Source organism: Lactuca virosa, chromosome 1 (assembly GCF_052849685.1).
Source record: "Lactuca virosa cultivar CGN04683 chromosome 1, Lactuca_virosa_CGN04683_v6, whole genome shotgun sequence".
In the NCBI taxonomy this organism is placed as follows: Eukaryota; Viridiplantae; Streptophyta; class Magnoliopsida; order Asterales; family Asteraceae; genus Lactuca; species Lactuca virosa.
The window spans coordinates 268614260-268634104 of record NC_136426.1 but is presented as its reverse complement, the minus strand read 5'-3'; positions in this window follow the sequence as shown (position 1 = coordinate 268634104).

The following is a 19845-nucleotide window of genomic DNA, read 5'->3' as shown; positions in this document are numbered from 1 at the left end:
TACTATTCTCAAAATATTATCCGTAAATTGTTCGGGTGAAGTGCAACCCAAATGGACCATGCCGGGTCGGGTCAACTACATACCAAATATAGTTATGGACTTAGACACTATATCCAACAGTATCCCCCCCCCCTAAAAAGCATTTAAAAACCATTAAAAAGGTCAATTATAGGGGTATGAACTCACTTTGATAAGCGGTGATTCGGGCAGCGTTTCGTTTCCCGGAAAAGAGTTTGTTTGACGAAAAACAGGCTCAAACCGGGGAGAGTTTCGACAGGAGAGGGGATGAATTCTCGAGAATTCCGGGGCTCCGGGGCTTGCTTCGGGCTTTAGACGCGATATCGGGGCCTTCGGGGGTCGTGAGAAAGTTTCCGGGGTTAAAATGTGAATTTTGGGAAGTTTTGGGGTGAAAAAGTCCTTCCATCCGAGAAGGCTCGCACCCTTTATATAGGGGTGCGAGGGTTCAACCGAGGAGGACAGGTGGCGAGGTGAGGGGTGAGTCAGCAGCACACGCGTCGGAAGGAGCGAAGCCCAGGTGTGAAGGTTAAGGCGGTGGAGCTTCTGACCCGGTGCGAGGCACGTGCCTCAGACAGATGGAGGCTTCAGATTTGACCATCCTTCGGTCCAATGGGAGAAGGCCACGCATGCGCAGGGGTGTCCGATGCGAAGGTGTCCGAGGATTATTGTACCTCGGCTGCGGTCCACTCCGTAGGTGACACGTGAACTGCGGTCCAACCAGAAGATGACATGTGGCAGCCTCGCATGCGAGGGATGACATGTCCGAAGGGTGACATGCGAAATTTCTCGGTTATCAACAAATTCTTGATTTTCGTGCCAAAAACTTGCGAAATTTATAACTTTCGCATACGAGCTCCGTTTTTGTCGTTCTTTATATGCACGCATAGGTAAAATCATACTTTACGACTTTCGTTTAGACTTCGTCGGCTGGTTTTGAATTTGTTTTTAATATTATTATTTTAAACAGACCGGGACGGGAATCCGTTAAAAATTCATAACTTTTTCATCCGACATCCGTTTTAGTCTGTCTTTTTACCGTTGTGCTACTTTTGACGAGACCTTCGATTCTCGTTTAAGTTGCGTCGGCTAAATATCGATCGATTTATATTTCGAATTTTTAGGTGTCTACTGCTAAACCGAAACTTCGAAAAATCATAACTTCCTCATACGAAGTCAGATTTTTACATTCTTTTTATGAACGTTCTCAGTTTAACATATTCTACAAATTTCATTTAGATTGGTAAGGATAAAAAGCCTTTTATCGAAAATTCACTTTTTACACTGAACAGTGTTTTGCCGGTTTTATCGCGGATTTTCGATTGGTCATAACTTCTTCGTTATAACTCGGATTTCAGTGTTCTTTATGTTTTTGGAAACCTTGTTACAAACTCTACCACTTGGTTCATCCCAACTACGAGTATTGATCAATTTATTTTTGACCAAAATTTGACTGGTGTCACATTATCCCCCCGTTAGAGGGAATTTCGTCCCGAAATTAAGTCTAAAGTGATACTCATGGACTAGGTCTAATCTTTCCTTCCCAAGTGAATTCAGGTCCCTGGTTTGTAATCCAGCGAACCTTCACTAACGGGATAAGACTTAGCGTGGTTCTTCAGATTTCCCAATCTATGGTTTTTATTAGTTCTTCTACAGAGTGTAGACTTTTATTTAACTTGATTTCATCGAGTGAAATAACAAGTGTTTTATCGGATAGACACCTCTTTATATTTGATATGTGAAAGATGGGATGAGTGTTATTAAGTTTTTGTGGTAGTTTAAGTTTAAAAGTACAAGACCGATTCTGGTAAGAACCTCAAATGGTCCTATGTACTTTGAGTTTTGTATTTCACGCTTTCTCAAGCGCATCTTGTCCTTCCTGAGTGAGACCTTCATATGACAAGGTCATCAATCTTGGAATTCCAAGGGTTTTCTTTTATCGAAGTCGTAGCTTCTCTGGTTAACTCTGGAAGCTTTATGGCGCTTCCCGATTCATATTTTGTTTTTGGTAGTTTCTCGGATGAATTCCAGATCAGCGAGGTTGCTGTGTGGAAATTGGATCTCTAGCTAGTTGCGTATTACCTAATTTAGTCTAGTGCAGATAGGATCTACACTTATGACTATAGAAGGTTCTGAATGGAGCAACTTGAATGCTAGTGTGATAAAGGACTCGACTAATTGGTAAATGGGTATCCCATTCTTTACCATAGTCGGTCCCATAGAATCATGACTACTCTGGTTCCTAGTGATTTTTGAGTGACGGCCTGAATTGGGAGATGATTCTATTATCTCAGTGGAGATATCAGATATTGGCATACCGTACACTCACACGTTCTAGTTATCTTCTCTACTTGCCACATTTTCAGGTTTCAAGGCTTCCTGTTGAGCCTCCTTACTCTATGTGGACAGATTTGAATAAGTTATCATAGTCCATGATTGGCACTATGACCTGGGTACTCTTTCCGACTTAGGGTGTTAGCTACTATATTGGCTTTGTCGAGATGATAATGAATTTCGAATTCGTAGTCATTTAGTAGCTTGACCCACTATCGTGGTCTCATGTTGAATTCCACCTAGTAGAATACATGACACAGGCTTTTGCTCCAAAGTTCATGATCAGACTCATACTTGGCTCATCCACCATTACCTCGTGTATACAAGTCGTATATATTTTAGATTTCACAAAACGTTTGGATGGGTGACTCTGCCCCAGGTCCACAACCAAACAAGGAACAGGAGATAGGGCAGAATCACACATCCTTAATCTTGTTAAGTCTAACTTATATACCACTCTTGTATATACACTTAGCAGCGATAGATTAACTTAATGAGTTCCTAGTCTCTATTCTTGAACTTGACCTACGGTACAATGATTTTCCTATGAGATCTATTGAGGTACTTCGGTAGTTACTGACTTCTAAGACTACTTCGGTGCTTTTCATTTGAAGTTTCCTGTCTACTGAGTAGGCTAGAATGGCGTGGTATTCTTCGCATGGGTACTTCTGAAGTTTTGAAACGAGAGACAACCTAAGGGTTTTGCGTTATAGATTGGAAGAATTTCATCTTACGGCTGGTTAAGGAAAAGTTCTCTTATACAGCATAAGAATTTTCACATGGTAAGGGCCACGCCAAACAATGTTGAACGAGAATGTCAGAATCTTCTCGACAAAATAGATATTAAGTCGTTCTAGGACGAATGATTACTAGGACGATATCTTATGAACCTAAGTTTTCAACGTTTCTGGTTTTATTCTGTTATTATCACTACGAACCCCTTCTTGATTCGAAATTGGCGGGTACTACCAAGACGAGGGTTCTGATAATTTGAAATTATGAACTTACATGAAACGATCCTTACTAGGTCTCTCTATAATCGCTTGGTGTATACAAGTCATGTATAATTAAGATTGGTAAGACCTTTGACTGAGCAACCCTGCCCTAAATCCACAACCAAACAAGGAACAGGAAATGAGGCTGGATTACTCACTCTAAGTCTACAAATCATAATTATAAATGACTCTTATGTATACACTAAGTCATCATAACTTACCTGTTAGGATTTCAAATTTTATACAAGTGTTATGGCTTAATTTGAACGGAAGAGTAATCATAATTATAGATAATTATCGAGTTTTAGAAGCGTACCAAAATATAGCAGGGTTCTTTGATGCTTTCCCATGTATTGGGATCAAAATCCTCCTGCTCCCCCGTCATTCTTCTCTGTTGGACAATCCCTCTTGTAATGTCCTATTTCACCACAAAGGTGACATATGGGAATTGTTCCAACATCGGTAGTTGAAGTGATGAACACGACCGAAGTTCTACAGATGAGGGCGGTATGACCCTTCATGTTGCATCTATTGCAATGCAGTTCTCGGCAAACTCCATGATGATGGTAGTTGCACTTGTTGCAATGTGGGAGGTTTCCTAAATACAGTTTAGTTGGTGCTAGAATAACAGGGCTGATGGGGGTATTGACTGCCCCAGTTCGTTGCCCTCTGTTAGGTTCTTGAGTTGAACAACTCCCTTCCTTGTTCTCGAACTTTCATTTAAGGATATTAGGCTTAAGGTTCGAGGTGTCCTTACAAGTAGGTGCTCGTTGTTGTACTTGGCCATCACAACGATCGGGGTTACCGACAACATTACTACTAACATTTGCATTGTTAGCGTTAAGGTGTGCCATGACAGTTGCTACAGCTGCTGTGACCGCAGCTTGAAACGTAGCTGCATCTATCTGAAGGATTGGAGTTTCGCTGGTGGGTTGGTTACACTTCTTGGGAGGCATGATTCTGTTACATGATAAGAAAATGAGCTCGTGAGCGACTATCGTGTCTCTAGATGTATTCTAACCATTTGTGTCTATGTATTAATCTTTTGTTTTGTTATATTGTTCTCAATGATTCGACCTGCATCTCTATGATGCAGTCCTGGTAAGGAACATAATTAAGTTTCTAGAATGGTTAGAACCGAGTATCATCCGAACTAAGTTACCTTCGTTTGGTGGATATCGTTTCCCAATTTTCGAAAATATTCGAAAATAATTCATAACAGTGTCTACATAAAATAGACTTATGAATTTCAGAAGTAATCACTATCAATTAAGATTTTGTGATCTGATTTATTGTTATTAGCTGTGACAGGAAAAGAGGATAAGCTCCATACCTAATGTGAGTAATGAAATCACTAACTCACTAGGTTGAACTGATTGACTAGTTATTACTTAGATGAAAAGGTGCTCGAACAGTTCACATGAATCATGCGTGGTTTTCCTTTGTTCTATTCTGGATGGTAATGATTTGTTTTCTCCTGGTATCTATAGGGTGTTCTTCTCCTCTGTAGGTATATTGAATTCATGAGCTGTCTTACTTCTGACTCTGACACTGATCCCCATTACTTCGTAATAAAGATTTTGAATCTCGGAAGTTCATGCGAGTCTCTCATTGGTGTCCTTAATAAGGTAAAGGCACTAAATGATTTCTATAGTTTATCTGTTTCTTTCTTGGAATTCTCCTAATGAAATTCTGTTGGATCCTCCTTGACTCTTCTATTGATTGCTGGAGTAACTATGTTTATCTAGCGGGTTTATACGAGAATGGGAATGTCTAAAGAATCTATGAGAAAATTTGAATTTTTACGAAGGTGATCCTTCCTGATCCTTCTATAATCACATGGTGTGTACCGATTATATATAATCCAGATCAAATAGACCTTTGAATAAATAATCCTACTCTAAAACCACATCCAAACAAGGAAAAGGAAGTAGAGTGAAAATCACATATTCTAAGTCCATAAACTCTTGGCTATATATAACCTTAACGTATCCACTTAGTAATTATAGACCTATCAGAAAATATCTTTTTAACATTTCCCCAAAGGTGTGTAACATACCTCCATGTTATTTTAATTATGAGTTTGATTCTTGGACTTCTAGATATAAGAACTTGACAAGTTCTCACTTTTCTTGTTATAGCATCCTAAAATACTCCCATAGTATTTTAGTCTTTTGGTTCTAGAATTCTTCTGGCACTTAGGTAAGTTTTAGACCAGTTGCAACACTACAATCACTCCTCAAACGCGTGTTGGTCATATCTCGGATGAATATAGTTGATCAGGCTATATTGATCCCATATATGATTACGTCACTGTCTAGGTTTAACTGCAATGTCCAACATCCAAATACTTTAGTTTTGTTCTTCTTGTGATACTTATTCAGGTATATATACTCTTCATGTACTTATACTTTTATAAAATATTGATATATTTTTAAAGTATAACTATTGGTCAGAGTGTTTTTATCCCAATGGGTTTATAGTTGTATATCTTTTATGACTGATATACTGAGTTCACTATAAACACTACTCTGATACCAATCTGTCACACCCCCAAACCAGAACGGCGGAAACGTTCGGGGGCGGAGGACTTAAGGTAAGTATCACAACACATGTAACATAGTAATCAAAGTACAAACAACCATTGCATTAATAAGTATAAGTTTTACATAAGTGTTTAAACATTACATATTCAAACACTGAAGTAGGTACAGTAGAAGACAAGAGTCGCGGTACGGTACTAGGTAGTCTTCTCAAAAGCTTCGGGAGAGTACCTGTCTACTGGATTCCTGAGAATACAAGTTATTTGGAAAGAGTAGATCAACTTTTAAGCTGGTGAGTTCATAAGTATTTTAGTTCTGTTAAGTATACTCTAAGTTCTTTGGATAAGTTCACTGGTTTCTCCAGGAAATCCTATATTTCCTGAGGTGCTAGATTGATAACCTCAATAGTTTTCCTCTATAATTACTTAGTTTATACTGATTATACATAACACAATATCGCATGGACAGTCAACTAGGTGTATCTGTCCTAAGCCCACAACCAAACAAAGAACAGGAAGTAAGGCGGAAGTCACACACTTCACTGTCAATCGGACATTACTTATGTATAATTATGATGTAATAACTAAAGAATTATAGAATTAACCACTAAAGGTCTTTTATGTTATACTAGTTTACAGAGATTGAATATCTAAGTTAAATTTGATAAGTGGTTTAATCCCATAAACCGTTCTCTTTGTATTACTGTTTTGTATTTGTATTCCTTTCTGAAAACTTGTAATTAAGAGTGTGCCTGGCTCCACCAGGTGTTAATGAAAACTGTGTTAAACCATTGTGTTTTGTATTCTATAAACTGGTACTTTGAAGGTGTACTTTCGTTTATTTGTTTATACACTAACGTATTGTTAATATCTTTTTAATGAGTAGTTATTATAACCATACTATGACGGATGGCCTGAAACAAACGCTTTGTGGGCGTTTAAACTGGTGATAACAATTGTCACTCGTCGGCGTGTATGCTGGACTGTAGCTAGCAGCCTGAGTGCAGGGTTGTCAATCCCGATATAGATCTACACACCCTTGTTTCGATCCCCGACTGGAGATTCTGGTTATAATATCAGGACTTTCCTATGTTGTCTAAGATGAATTAAACAACCTGAATATAGAGTCTCATAAAAACCATTACATGTATATTAGTTTTGAAAACTCAATCATTCTGAAATAATGATTGACAATATATTCTTGAATTAGTTTTCCAAACATGTATTTGATAAGTGTGATGTGACAACCCGAAATTTTCATTTGTGTAATCTCTACAGTTAAACACATCAAATAATTAGTCAAATACATTCCATTACATTTTGGCCGGTTTTAAGTCCGTTTGGGTGTTTTATTTTTAAATTTGTCAAACGAATAAATAAAAGGAAGTGTCGTTATGAGTGATGTGTAACAAACAAAAACAACAACACCTTAGCTAGGTGTTTACGGCCAAACAAGAGAGTTTGGGCCGTCAACACCATTTTCCTAAGAACTCATGCATATAGCATGAGTTTACCCACTATTTCCCTCATTTTACACTTCCCACCTCAAGAACACCAACTTTTTCTCTCAAGTATCATAAGTTCATTTCTTCAAATCCGCCAAAATGCAAGTGTTTCCTTCCTAGATTGGTTCATATAACACTTAATCTAGTGTTTATACATCATTTCATCCATGGATTCTTGATTTTTACTTTGATCTTCAAGTGTTCTTCAAAACACCAAGAACACCAAAAACACACACTAGTGTTTTTGGGTCCTAAACACTCTTATTTGCTTAGTATACTTGTTAATCCATGGGAAGAACATCAAAATCCTCAAGAACATATGTGTTCACGGTCAAGGGAGATCCTTGAACCGTAAACACCACCAAGTGGTGTTTATGTGCCCCTAACACCTTCTATAGCTTGGATAAAAGACTAGAACCTTGCATGCATGAACTAGAAACACCAAAACACGAAATGGTTGAGGAACCATGAGTTTACGGCCGTAAACTCATGGGTTTACGACCGTAAACTCAAGGGTTTACGACCGTAAACTCTCAAAGGTGGTCCAAGGACCGTAAACTCCAAAGAAGGTCCATTTCGAGCCCTAACCACTTCCTAAGCCTTTGATTCAAACTTAGAACACTTTCTTGTGAAGTATAAGGCCTTAAAGCACACAAATGCACCATTACCATGAGTTTACGGCCGCAAACTCATGGAAGAAATGGTCCAGAAACCGTAAACACATATAGGGTTACCATTTGAGGAGTAAACTCCAATGTGAGGCCATACTCTCCTTAGATACAACCCTTTAGCACTCCTAGCACTTAAAACAAAGTGTTTATATGTCTTAGGAGGTATTTACTTGATTAATTAGTTATTAAACAACTAATTAGATGCATTTATGCATCACTACATGTTACATAGGATCCGTGTGTGTGTTCAAGTCCTCACTTGACACCTAGCATCCTACCCGACACTTCCATCTACTCCACTCACTGCAGGTGAGTTCATACCCCTTAATTAACCTTTTAAATGATTTTAAATGCTTTTATGGGGGGGAATACAAGTTGAACATTTCTAGTTATTGCTTTAATCATATGTGATTAATAACTGGAACAGACTACAAGATTTGCTTCTGCTTTCAAATTACCATCAAACTTTGGATTTTCAAGTGTTTCAAACCTTTTATCAAACTCTTTAAATGCCAAAACTGTTTTGAAACTCTTTTAAACTTGCTTTATTTTCAAACCCATATCTATATTAATATATTTATATAAGTAAGACTTGAAGGACTTAGGACTGATAGCTCACCTTATTTCTTGTTCCTTGTTTGGTTGTGGACTTAGGGTATTCTGTTATTTGTCCGATTGTCGTTGAATTCTTAGTTATATATCATATATATTTGTGTTGGATATAAAAGTCTTCACTTCAGTGCAGTACCTTTGTGTATCAAAGGCATGCAACCAACATTACTATTTAACTATAATAGGTATAATTAAGGATTATTACTCATTACTACTATTTCAATGACACCTACCAGAGTCAGTACAGTTATGAGTCAATACATGCTAAATACTATACAACGAGAATACTATATACTATACAAGAGAACACTCTATACATTATACCAGAAAATACATTATACAATATACAAGAGAATATACTATAATTAGAATGTGACATACTACTTCTCGATACGACACTTCACAGTGGTATCACCGTGTAACCAGAGTCTCTTGGAGGGAGAGCGGGCATTGTGTGTATAGATCTATACGGGACAGACACTCCCACATCCCGAGTGCTAGCTAGAATCCCAGCCGAAAGGCCAAGGGATGACAAAACGTCACATCACTACATATGACTCGGAGGTTCATCAGTTATTCGATCGTCAATCAACATGGTTACATACGAGTTCACATTCAAACCTTTAATTACACATTAAGAATTAAAGGCCAAACAGGCTCCCCGAGGTGTATTGTACATTTAATACTACCTGGAGTCTGCATTTTATTACATTTAGCCGGCAGTGCCACTGCTGGGGTAAAACCTTATTTTCCCAATTACATTACATGAATAAAGTCTAAAACTATATTTTCTTACTGATAGATTCACTGGGGAAAACTTTTACATTCTCAAAGGATCAAACATGCAAACAAACGGGTCTTGGTAGAAGACTACTTTTACTGGAAAATATACGATTTCTAGGGAGTATACTATTTTCAAACATTGATATCAACTATTATACTACCTTGTTGTAAACATTTTTATACAAGCAATGACACTAAATACTTATGAACTCACCAGCTTTATGCTGATAAACTCTTTCAAAATAACTTGTATTCTCAGGTCATCAGTAGACAGGTACAGATGCAACTTTTGAGAAGATGGAGCACATACAAGACTCCTCTTTTATTTTGATTATATTTTTGGTGTCTTACAAACTATACAGAACACGCTTGTATTACAAATATTATATTAATGCAATGGATGTTGATGCTTGACTTTACTAATATGCATTGTTATGATACTGTACATGACGTCCTCAACCCCAGAACATATTCCGCCGTTCCGGTTTTGGGGTGTGACATGTAAACCCTTGATTTGTTCTGAGTCAAACCCTGGTTTCTTGTAAAACAATGTATTCTAGTATACTTGAATCATGAATTATTACCTCGTGTTTGCTAAGTCTGGTACTCTGTATAGTACCATTGCTAATGCAAACCCGAAATTATGTATTATTACCTCGTGTTTGCTAACTCTGGTACTCTGTATAGTACCATTGCTAATGCAAACCCGGCAGAATGTATCTTTACTTCTTTAATATGTTGTTTGTATATTAAAGGTATCATACATATCTTGGTATAGTTGAATGTATTTTGGTAATTTCCTTGGAAAGTATACAGTCGTGAATCATACTTGTATATTTAGTTTTGAATCATAAATTATACCTATTATAATTTATATGTTCTATCTGATTAGCATGGTTTCTCATGGATGAACACCTTTGCTCAGCCTGATACAAAGGTAATGATACCAAAAGGAGTAACCTTTTTATACTCATATATGTATAATATATATAATTGAGAAGAAAACGACCTTCAGACAAATAACACCACCTTAACTCCACATCCAAACAAGAAAAAGGAAACAAGGTAATTCATTAGTCCTAAGTCCTTCAAATCTTATTTTTATACTTATACATATATAATCATGATTTTGGTGATTTTAATTTGAAATAGTTTATAAAAACCTTTTTCAAAGAATTTTATGGAGTTTACATGACTTTAAAGATTTAACATGGCTTTAAGTCATTTTGTATGTATTTGGTAATTCTTAAAAGCATAAGGAAACTTTCTGTGTGATTAATATCACATACAGATATTAACACAATTTAATATTGTGTTAAAATTGTATCCCCCCCCCCCCCCGTAAAAAGCATTTAAAACCAATAAAAAGGTCAATTATAGGCGTATGAACTCATTTTGATAAGCGGTGATTCGGGCAGCGTTTCGTTTCCAAGAAAAGAGTTTGTTTGACGAAAAACCGGCTCAAACCGGGCAGAGTTTCGACAGGAGAGAGGATGAATTCTCGAGAATTCCGGGGCTCCGGGGCTTGCTTCGGGCTTTAGACGCGATATCGGGGCCTTCGGGGGCCGTGAGAAAGTTTCCAGGGTTAAAATGTGAATTGTGGGAAGTTTTGGGGTGAAAAAGTCCTTCCATCCGAGAAGGCTCGCACCCTTTATATAGGGGTACGAGGGTTCGGCCGAGGAGGACAGGTGGCGAGGCGAGGGGTGAGTCAGCAGCAAACGCGTCGGAAGGAGCAAAGCCCAAGTGCGAAGGTTAAAGCGGTGGAGCTTCTGACCCGGTGCGAGGCACGTGCCTCGGAGAGATGGAGGCTTCGGATTTGACCATCCTTCGGTCCAATGGGAGAAGGCCACGCATGCGAAGGGGTGTCCGATGCGAAGGTGTCTGAGGATTATTGGACCTCGGCTGTGGTCCACTCAGTAGGTGACATGTGAAATGCGGTCCAACCAGAAGATGACACGTGGCAGCCTCGCATGCGAGGGATGACGTGTCCGAAGGGTGACATGCGAAATTTCTCGGTTATCCACAAATTCTCGATTTTCGTGGCAAAAATTTGCGAAATTCATAACTTTCGCATACGAGCTCTGTTTTTAACGTTCTTTATATGCACGCGTAGGTAAAAGCATACTCTACGACTTTCTTTTAGACTTCGTCGGCTGGTTTTGAATTTATTTTTAATATTCTTATTTTAAACAGACCGGGACGGGAATCCGTTAAAAATTCATAACTTCTTCATCCGACGTCCGTTTTCGTCTGTCTTTTTACCGTCGTGTTACTTTTGACGAGACCTTCGATTCTTGTTTAATTTGCGTCGGCTAAATATCGATCGATTTATATTTCGAATTTTTAGCTGTCTACTGTTAAACCGAAACTTCGAAAAATCATAACTTCCTCATACGAAGTCAGATTTTTACGTTCTTTTTATGAACGTTCTCGGTTTAACATATTCTACAACTCTCATTTAGATTGTTAAGGCTAAAAAGCCTTTTATCGAAAATTAACATTTTACACTGAACAGTGTTTTGCCGGTTTTATCGCGGATTTTCGATTGGTCATAACTTTTTCGTTATAACTCGGATTTCAGTGTTCTTTATGTTTTTGGAAACCTTGTTACAAACTCTACCACTTGGTTCATCCCAATTATGATTATTGATCAATTTATTTTTGACCAAAATTTGACTGGTGTCACAAATACGGATAGTATTGAGTCCCGCATTTCCATCAACCTGCATGACCCGGTTAATAGCTGCCCTACCCTACTCTTCATTACGAGCAACCCTGCGGACCAGAATAGGCAGGATCCTGTCCACTAAGCCTCACTCGCTCAGGTTGTAGAAGCTTCGGTCTCTATTGTATGGCATTGGTTGACCCTGTTCTTGACTCCAGGTTCCCAAGTGTTCCGCCCACAGAGTTGTCGGGCCTTGAAAAGCCGGACGAGGTTTAGGATTTGGGATTGGAGCTTCCAGAGGTAGATTATTGACTTCTGGATCAGAGTCAGAATGAAATCGTCCAATGGAATCGCATGATTCTCCTCTGGCTCGTCATCGACCCATCCACCATTGCCTTGGTTAGGGAAGTACGGGTCACCGGGGAGGTTGAATCCATCCATGTTATCTAAGCGAGAAAAGAGGTAAAAGAAATAGTTAATAGCCGTACTAATTAAGATATTTATAAGATGATCCTTACTAGTTACTCCAATATTTGCATAGTGCATACCATTCATATGTAACCAAAATAGGATACACCTTCGAATAAGTGATCCTAACTCTAAGTCCACAACCAAATAGGAACAGGAAGTAAAGCAAAGATCATAGATTCTAAGTCTATGACACCTTAGTCACATATAACCTTAGTGTATCCACTCAGCAACTATTGACATACTAGTAAAGACCTTTCTAGTTTGCACATAAGTAATTATAGTAGCACAAAATACTCCTATAGTATTTTAAGTTTATGTTTTGTTCTAATGTTTTCATTGTAGTAGTGTTGGTAAGTTTTTAGACTTGCTGCAACACCACAACCATTCCTAGGCACATGCTAATCATTTCTCGGAAAGATATAAATGACCAGGCTATATCACTCCCAGATCTGATTATATGTACCCAAGCCGGATTGTGTTGTCCAACAATCGTAATACTTTTTTTTCTGTCCTAGTGGCACTGATTTTCGTATGAATGCAGGTTTGTATACTTAGTTAAGTATTTTATTATTTAAAAGTATAAACTCTTGGTCAGAGTATTTTAATCCCAAAACCGGGTTTGTATATCTTTTATGGGTTGATATACTCAATTCACTATAAACAATGCTCTGATACCAATCTGTCACACCCCAAAACTGGAATGGCAGAAACGTTCGGGGGCGGAGGACATCATGTACAGTATCACAACAATGCATAATAGTAAAACAAGCAACCACATTATCCATTGCATTAATAGTATAATTTAATACAAGTGTGTTCTGTATAGTTTATCAGACACCAAAACTATGAATCAAAATAAAAGATGAGTCTTGAATGTGCTCCATCTTCTCAAAACCTGGTCATCGGTACCTGTCTACTGGCGACCTGAGAATACAAGTTATTTTGAAAACGTAGATCAGCATTAACGCTGGTGAGTTCATAAGTATTTTAGTTTCATTGTGTGAATAAGTTTGAAGAAAGTGCTTGTAAATGTTTGATGTAAAAGTTTGTAAGTGTTTGATGTAAATGTTTGTAACTTCCTAGAAAATCCTATATTTTCTACTAAAGTAGTTTTCTACCAAGACTCAACTGTTCTCTATGTTTGTTCTTTTGTAAAAGTGTGAGTTTTCCCAAAGTATGGCTATCATTACCAAAATATAGGTTTTCATTACCGTTTATGTGAGAAGATCACAATGTGAATGAAATGGGAAAATAAAGATGTACTGTAGTTTTATCTAGGTAACTACCAATGTACTAACTACCTTAAACTTGTTAGTTTAATTAAGGTAAAATGTGATATGATTGTAACCATACTTGATTGACTAGAATAACACGACATTCGAGACGTCGAAATGATATGACATTCGTCACCCGTAGACCTGCAGGTCCCACTGTATCTAGCAGCAAGGTGTGGGATGGTCAATCCCGTATAGATCTATACGTAAATTCACCCTCTCCGTCCAGGAGACTCTGGGTGCAAAACATGACGCAGCACTATATTGTCGAGCCATGAAGTAGTATCTCAGATTAATTTTATAGTATTCTTTTATTTGTATAGTATGTTCTAGTGTAGTGTATGTTCTCTCTGTCTAGTATGTAGTATGTTCACTAGTGTATAGTGTGTAGTATGTATTGTTTCTCGTTATAGTATGCTCTATCTGTTTCTCTTTATAGTGAGTATTGTCTCTCGTTATAGTATGTTTGAACTGACTCATGTATGAACTGACTCTTGTATGTTTCATTGTTCTAGAAATAGTAGTAGTGACTTCTTAAACTATACCTATTACAGTTTACTAGTAATGTTGTTTGTATGAATGAACATGTTTCTACACCTTTGCTACCCAAAGGTATTGAACTGACTAAAGAACTTTTATATCTATATACATACACATAATATATAACTAAGATTCAAACGACCTTCGGACAAACAACCGATACCCTAAGTCCACAACCAAACAAGGAACCGGAAGTAACGCGAGTTATCAGTCCTAAGTCCTTTCAATCCTACATATATAACTATATCTATATACACATACTTTTGACAAAATATAAGCTTAAAAGAGTTTGATAAAGAGTTTTGCATATATAAAAGAGTTTGTAAAACGATTTGAAGCGCTTTGTTTGAAAACACAGTTTGAAGTATAAGAAATCCATTTGTTTGCTAGTTATTAATCACATGGCATTGATATAGTAACTATAATGTTTGTACTTGTATTCCCCCCCCCATAAAAGCATTTAAAATCATTTAAAAAGGTAAATTATGGGGTATGAACTCACCTGCAGTGAGTGATACGAATGAAAGATCGGTTTGTAGGATGCTAAGTATCAAGTGAAGACTTGAGCACAACGGATCCTAAATAGCATATAATGACACATATATGTATATAATTAGTGTTTATACAACTAATCATGTAAGGAAACACCTTAGGGACTAGGAAATACTTGAATGGAAATGTTACAATCACATATGATTGTATATATATAAGGGGTGTACGTGTTCGATTAATGTCTAAGTCCATAACTATATTTGGTATGTACTTGACCCGACCCGACATGGTCCATTTGGGTTGCACTTCACCAGCACAATTTATATGGATAGTCTTTTGAGAATAGTATATTTATGATTTATATTAATACATTATAAGTTCTAATATATTAATATGGAATCATATTATTTAATTAGTATTGATAAAGAATTAATTTAGAATTAATTAAGTGATCAAAAAAGAACTAATTAAATATGGACTCTTATATATATGGAATGGGCCAAGTTCATTTAGGTTGGGCTAAGCTTTCATGGATGGTCCATAGAGCTTTTAACCCATGGATCCTATGTAAATGAAAGGTCATGGGTATTAGGGTTTACATGGATGTAACCCTAATCCTCCATAATATATAAAGGGGTCCTTGGCTCACAAAATTGGCACAAGTGAATGAAAATAAGAGTGGGTCGATTTTAGTGTGCATACATATTCTCTCAAGTTCTTCCAAGGTGTTTTGGTGATTTGTGATTCCATTTGTGGCTTCCACACTATTGGGGCTAAGCTCTTAAAGCTTGAAGACATCAAGCTACATCAAAAGGTATGTCATCTAACTAGAACTTTGTAGTATAGGTGCTTTATAATATGCTAGTTAGGATGAAACCTTGGAATAGTTAATATTTGCATGTATAATAGAGAAAACATAGATCCAAGGTTTATAGGGTTGCATGTACACCATAGGAGTGTTAGAATGCTCAAAACCCAACAGTGGTATCAGAGCCAGGTTGTTTTCTGTTATATTGATGCAAATGTTTTATTTTCAAGTTGAAAAAAAGGGAAAAAAAACATGACGTTTGTCAAAATTTAAGATAATTACTTGTTTTGTGAAAAACGAATTATTTGTAAAATTTGAATCATTTGTTATATGAGTTGAATTAGGTCAAATTTAGTAAAAGATAAAATGATATGATTATTTTATTAGTTTTAAAAGTTTGATCTAAATGTTTTAAGGAGTTATATATTTTGTCATAAAATTTTGGAGCTCAAAAGTTTTTTTTAAAGTTGTGATCTTAAGGGTTTTTGAAACTTCCATAAGTTATGGATATGAATGTTTTTTTTAAAAAAAAAAAATTTGATTCAAAGTTTTTATGGAGTTACAAAATTTGGTGTTAATGTTTTAAAGAATTCCATAACTTATTCTTAAGTTATGGAACGTGGAAAGTTTCATCATAAAACACCATTAATTCCATAAGTTATGGAATCCAAAGGTTTTCAAGAATTACAAAACTTGCCCTCAAGTTTTGGAATTTGAGAAAAGTTTTTTACGAAAAAAAGAATTAAATTCTAAAACTCTTGGGTTCATAACTTAAACAATTAATTAAATGGTTTTAATTTTAAGTTTAATAATTGGAATTATGATGTTTTGTTGAATAGTTCAAATTAACTCTTATGGACTTTTTTAATAGTTAATTAAAGCGTTTAATTAAAAGAGTATTATTAATCCATAAATATATGGTTTGAGTTTAATTAAATTAAAAGTCTAGTTTAATTAATAGATTAAACCACCAAGTATTTTAAATGTCTAAAATACACCCTTATAATATTATAATATTAAAAGTTTAATATATTATATGTATAAGAGCAAGTCGTCTTACCATTAGTAAGCCTCATTTACGAAGCCGGTCTATAAGGGGGGTATAACATTACTGCCTATAAAATGGCAGTTTAATGGGTGTCCACTCTCACTCACCGCTTCCTTGACCGGTGGAGGGTCGTTAGCCGAACAGGTAGGACAAGGACTATAATTCTCCCTTCATTATAAGTATAATGATAAATACTAAGTAACTAAACACTTATAAATTCCCAATCTTAGTTACTTAGGAAAATGTGAATAAGGTGCTAATCCATGAAATTACACTTTGCACTTTGTTTAAGCTGTTAGTGGAGCGTGTGTGGTTAACCGGCACACTAACCTGGACTTAACAAGGTAGGCAAAGGGTAACTTAATGTTTATCATAGTATCGTTGGAGCGTGTGTGGTTAACCGGCACATCGATTGAGGGATAAATATTAAGGGTACCAAGTATATTTTCATGGTTACTTCACACCTTGTTTTCTGATCCTCGGCATCCCAGTCACAAAAGCTGAAGGGCACACTCGAGATTGAAACATGCCATTGAAAAGTTCAATGAATCTCAAAAGAATCTACGAGTTTCAAAGCCAATTAAAACCTAATAATACATTTCGTTTATCTTGGTGGAAATTGGTGAATCGTCATTCACCTACCTTCAAATATTTTATAGCTTGGATTACGGCATCCCTCTTCCAAGTTATAAAATAGTTTGTTGGGTCCTAGCCTTAATATATCATATTGGGTGTTATATTAAGGACTTAAATCAACTTTACGTGAATTTCTCCCATTGTTGATGTCTGCTTTAGACAACAATGATCTTCCCAAACCAAGCTTTCCTAATGAATATGACTTCCCGAGTTTGGCTCATGGAAGTCATACTTCTCTTCCTCCACCTCCTCCAATTATTCTCCCTAACCCACAAGTTCAAGGTCACTCAAGCCCTAATGGCAAGCAAGGTCTATGTGTGATCACATCTTAGAGATGAAGTCACATATTGACAAGCCGGGAGAGTTGGGTGTCAAAGTCTTGAGAAAGTTGGATGTTCAATCACTTTATAAGTCACATAGTGAGTTCCTTTGGGACTACTATGAAACAGACTATGACATGAACCGTAATGATCATATCTATTTGCTTGGTGCTGCTGAATCATCAATGATTTGGAACGATAGTAAAGCAAATTTGATTAGAAGATCAACTTCCCAAAAACTTTATGGACAGTGACAATGGTGACACTGAAATCCAGAAAAAGCATTCTCTTCCCAATGGAAAAGGATTGGCCATAGTCAACCCGGTTGACCAAACGGTAAAGAAAAAGGCTAAGTCTGAGATAGTCCCATTACCAAAGGGTCCATATGTTTATTTTGCCAAAGGAAGGGGCGTTGATTGCAAAGCTGCCAAATTTACCTAAGGATGTTAAAGTCAATAAGTTTGACTCTACATCAGGTAGAGCCCATTATCTAACTCTGTTAAGTTCTATTCTGAGATCCTCATTACATGATGTGACTGGGTCACATGTTGATGTTTTAAGAATCAGAGAATAGAGAGAAATCTTAAAGGAAGTATATGCTGATTCTGATCGCGAAGGTGGATTTCGATCGCATCAGAATTTTGAGCTGTTCCTTAAGAAGTTATGATATATTGCTAAGGAATAGATAACAAGAATTTTCCATGTGGATTTTAAGGATATGTTTTTCCGCAAAGTTTTAAAATAAAAGAAAATTGTTTAATTTTATTTATTTGAAGTATCCTTACAATGGCATTTGTGGAAAATTGTTGCTTATATGATTCCACTTACATCAATATTGGAAAATGGATTTGATTCTTTCATTTGTGGTAGTGTCTAAATTTACCAAATCAGGAAAGTTCCTCATCGCCCAAGTTTCAATTGGACCGAAACTAGGAATCATGCAAGTTGAATAGTATGATGAATGAGAACATTCAAGCATTGGAAAATCAAGACTAATTACTTGTTCACATGGATGTGTGAGCCAAGTGAAGGACTAAAGGGATCGAGTACACATTCTTGTGCACTGGTCATGTCCACCACAAAGCTCGTTAAGACTATTTGATTTACTAAAGTTTAGTAAATATGGTTATACTTACAAGTTTTAGTATAATTTTGAAACATTGGAAAAGTCTCAATGTATGGCAGAACGAATGGGAAGAATCAAATTAGGCAGAAAGATAAAGTTTCTCAAATCTGAAAAGATGGGAGAGTACTTAAGTATCATGTTTGTGATCATCTTAATGATTTAGAAATCATATCACAATTAGTCCTCTAAAGGTCATCTTAGTGCATTCTTATGACTAAGAAGAGGAGTCATGAATTGTTGAAATGGTTAGATCAGGAAGATGAGTCATACTTTGTTCCAACACAATTCTTAGAGTCATAATCCAAGATTGTAACTTGAGTGACATATCTTAAAGAAAGGTTTAAAACACTTGTCAAATGTAAGAGTAAAAGTGTCTTACTCTTGTACATTTGAAATTGGTAAGTTGTGATGTTTTGGATAAAACAAAGACCAACTAAGGCCAATTGTGTGAAGTGTTTGTCTTGATAAAGAATCCGCACTATCTTTAGAATATTTGGCAAGATAGTCTTATATGTCAAGAGGATAGTGGGAGTCTTAATGATCCTAAAAAGAATTTCAAGAACTAATCAAGAATAAAACTTGAGGTTCTTCAGTAGCACACGACTAGAGATTTATAACCTATCGTGTTGACATATTCTGTGCCCATTCCAGTTAAAGTTGGATTTGCGTAGGAGTTCTGAAAGTTCTCAATTGGTTGCATAACAACTTGGAAGCAATGGCAGGCCCGGTACTGCCAGGTGGCAAGAAGTTAAGATTGCATAAGTTCAGTCCATATGAGTTTGGATTTGTCATTATCCTTGTCTTGTGACTATGGTTTTGACGATTCACATGGATAAGAACACATACACCATAAAATCTAAGGGTCATAAGGTTTCTCTCCGATTCATGAAAATGATGGTGAGGAAACACTTCCACCAAGTAGATTTGAAGCAGATGGCAAAAGGTCTAAACAATTGAGACTATGATTACGGCATCCCGTTTCATAGTTCTGAAATTGTTTAGACACAC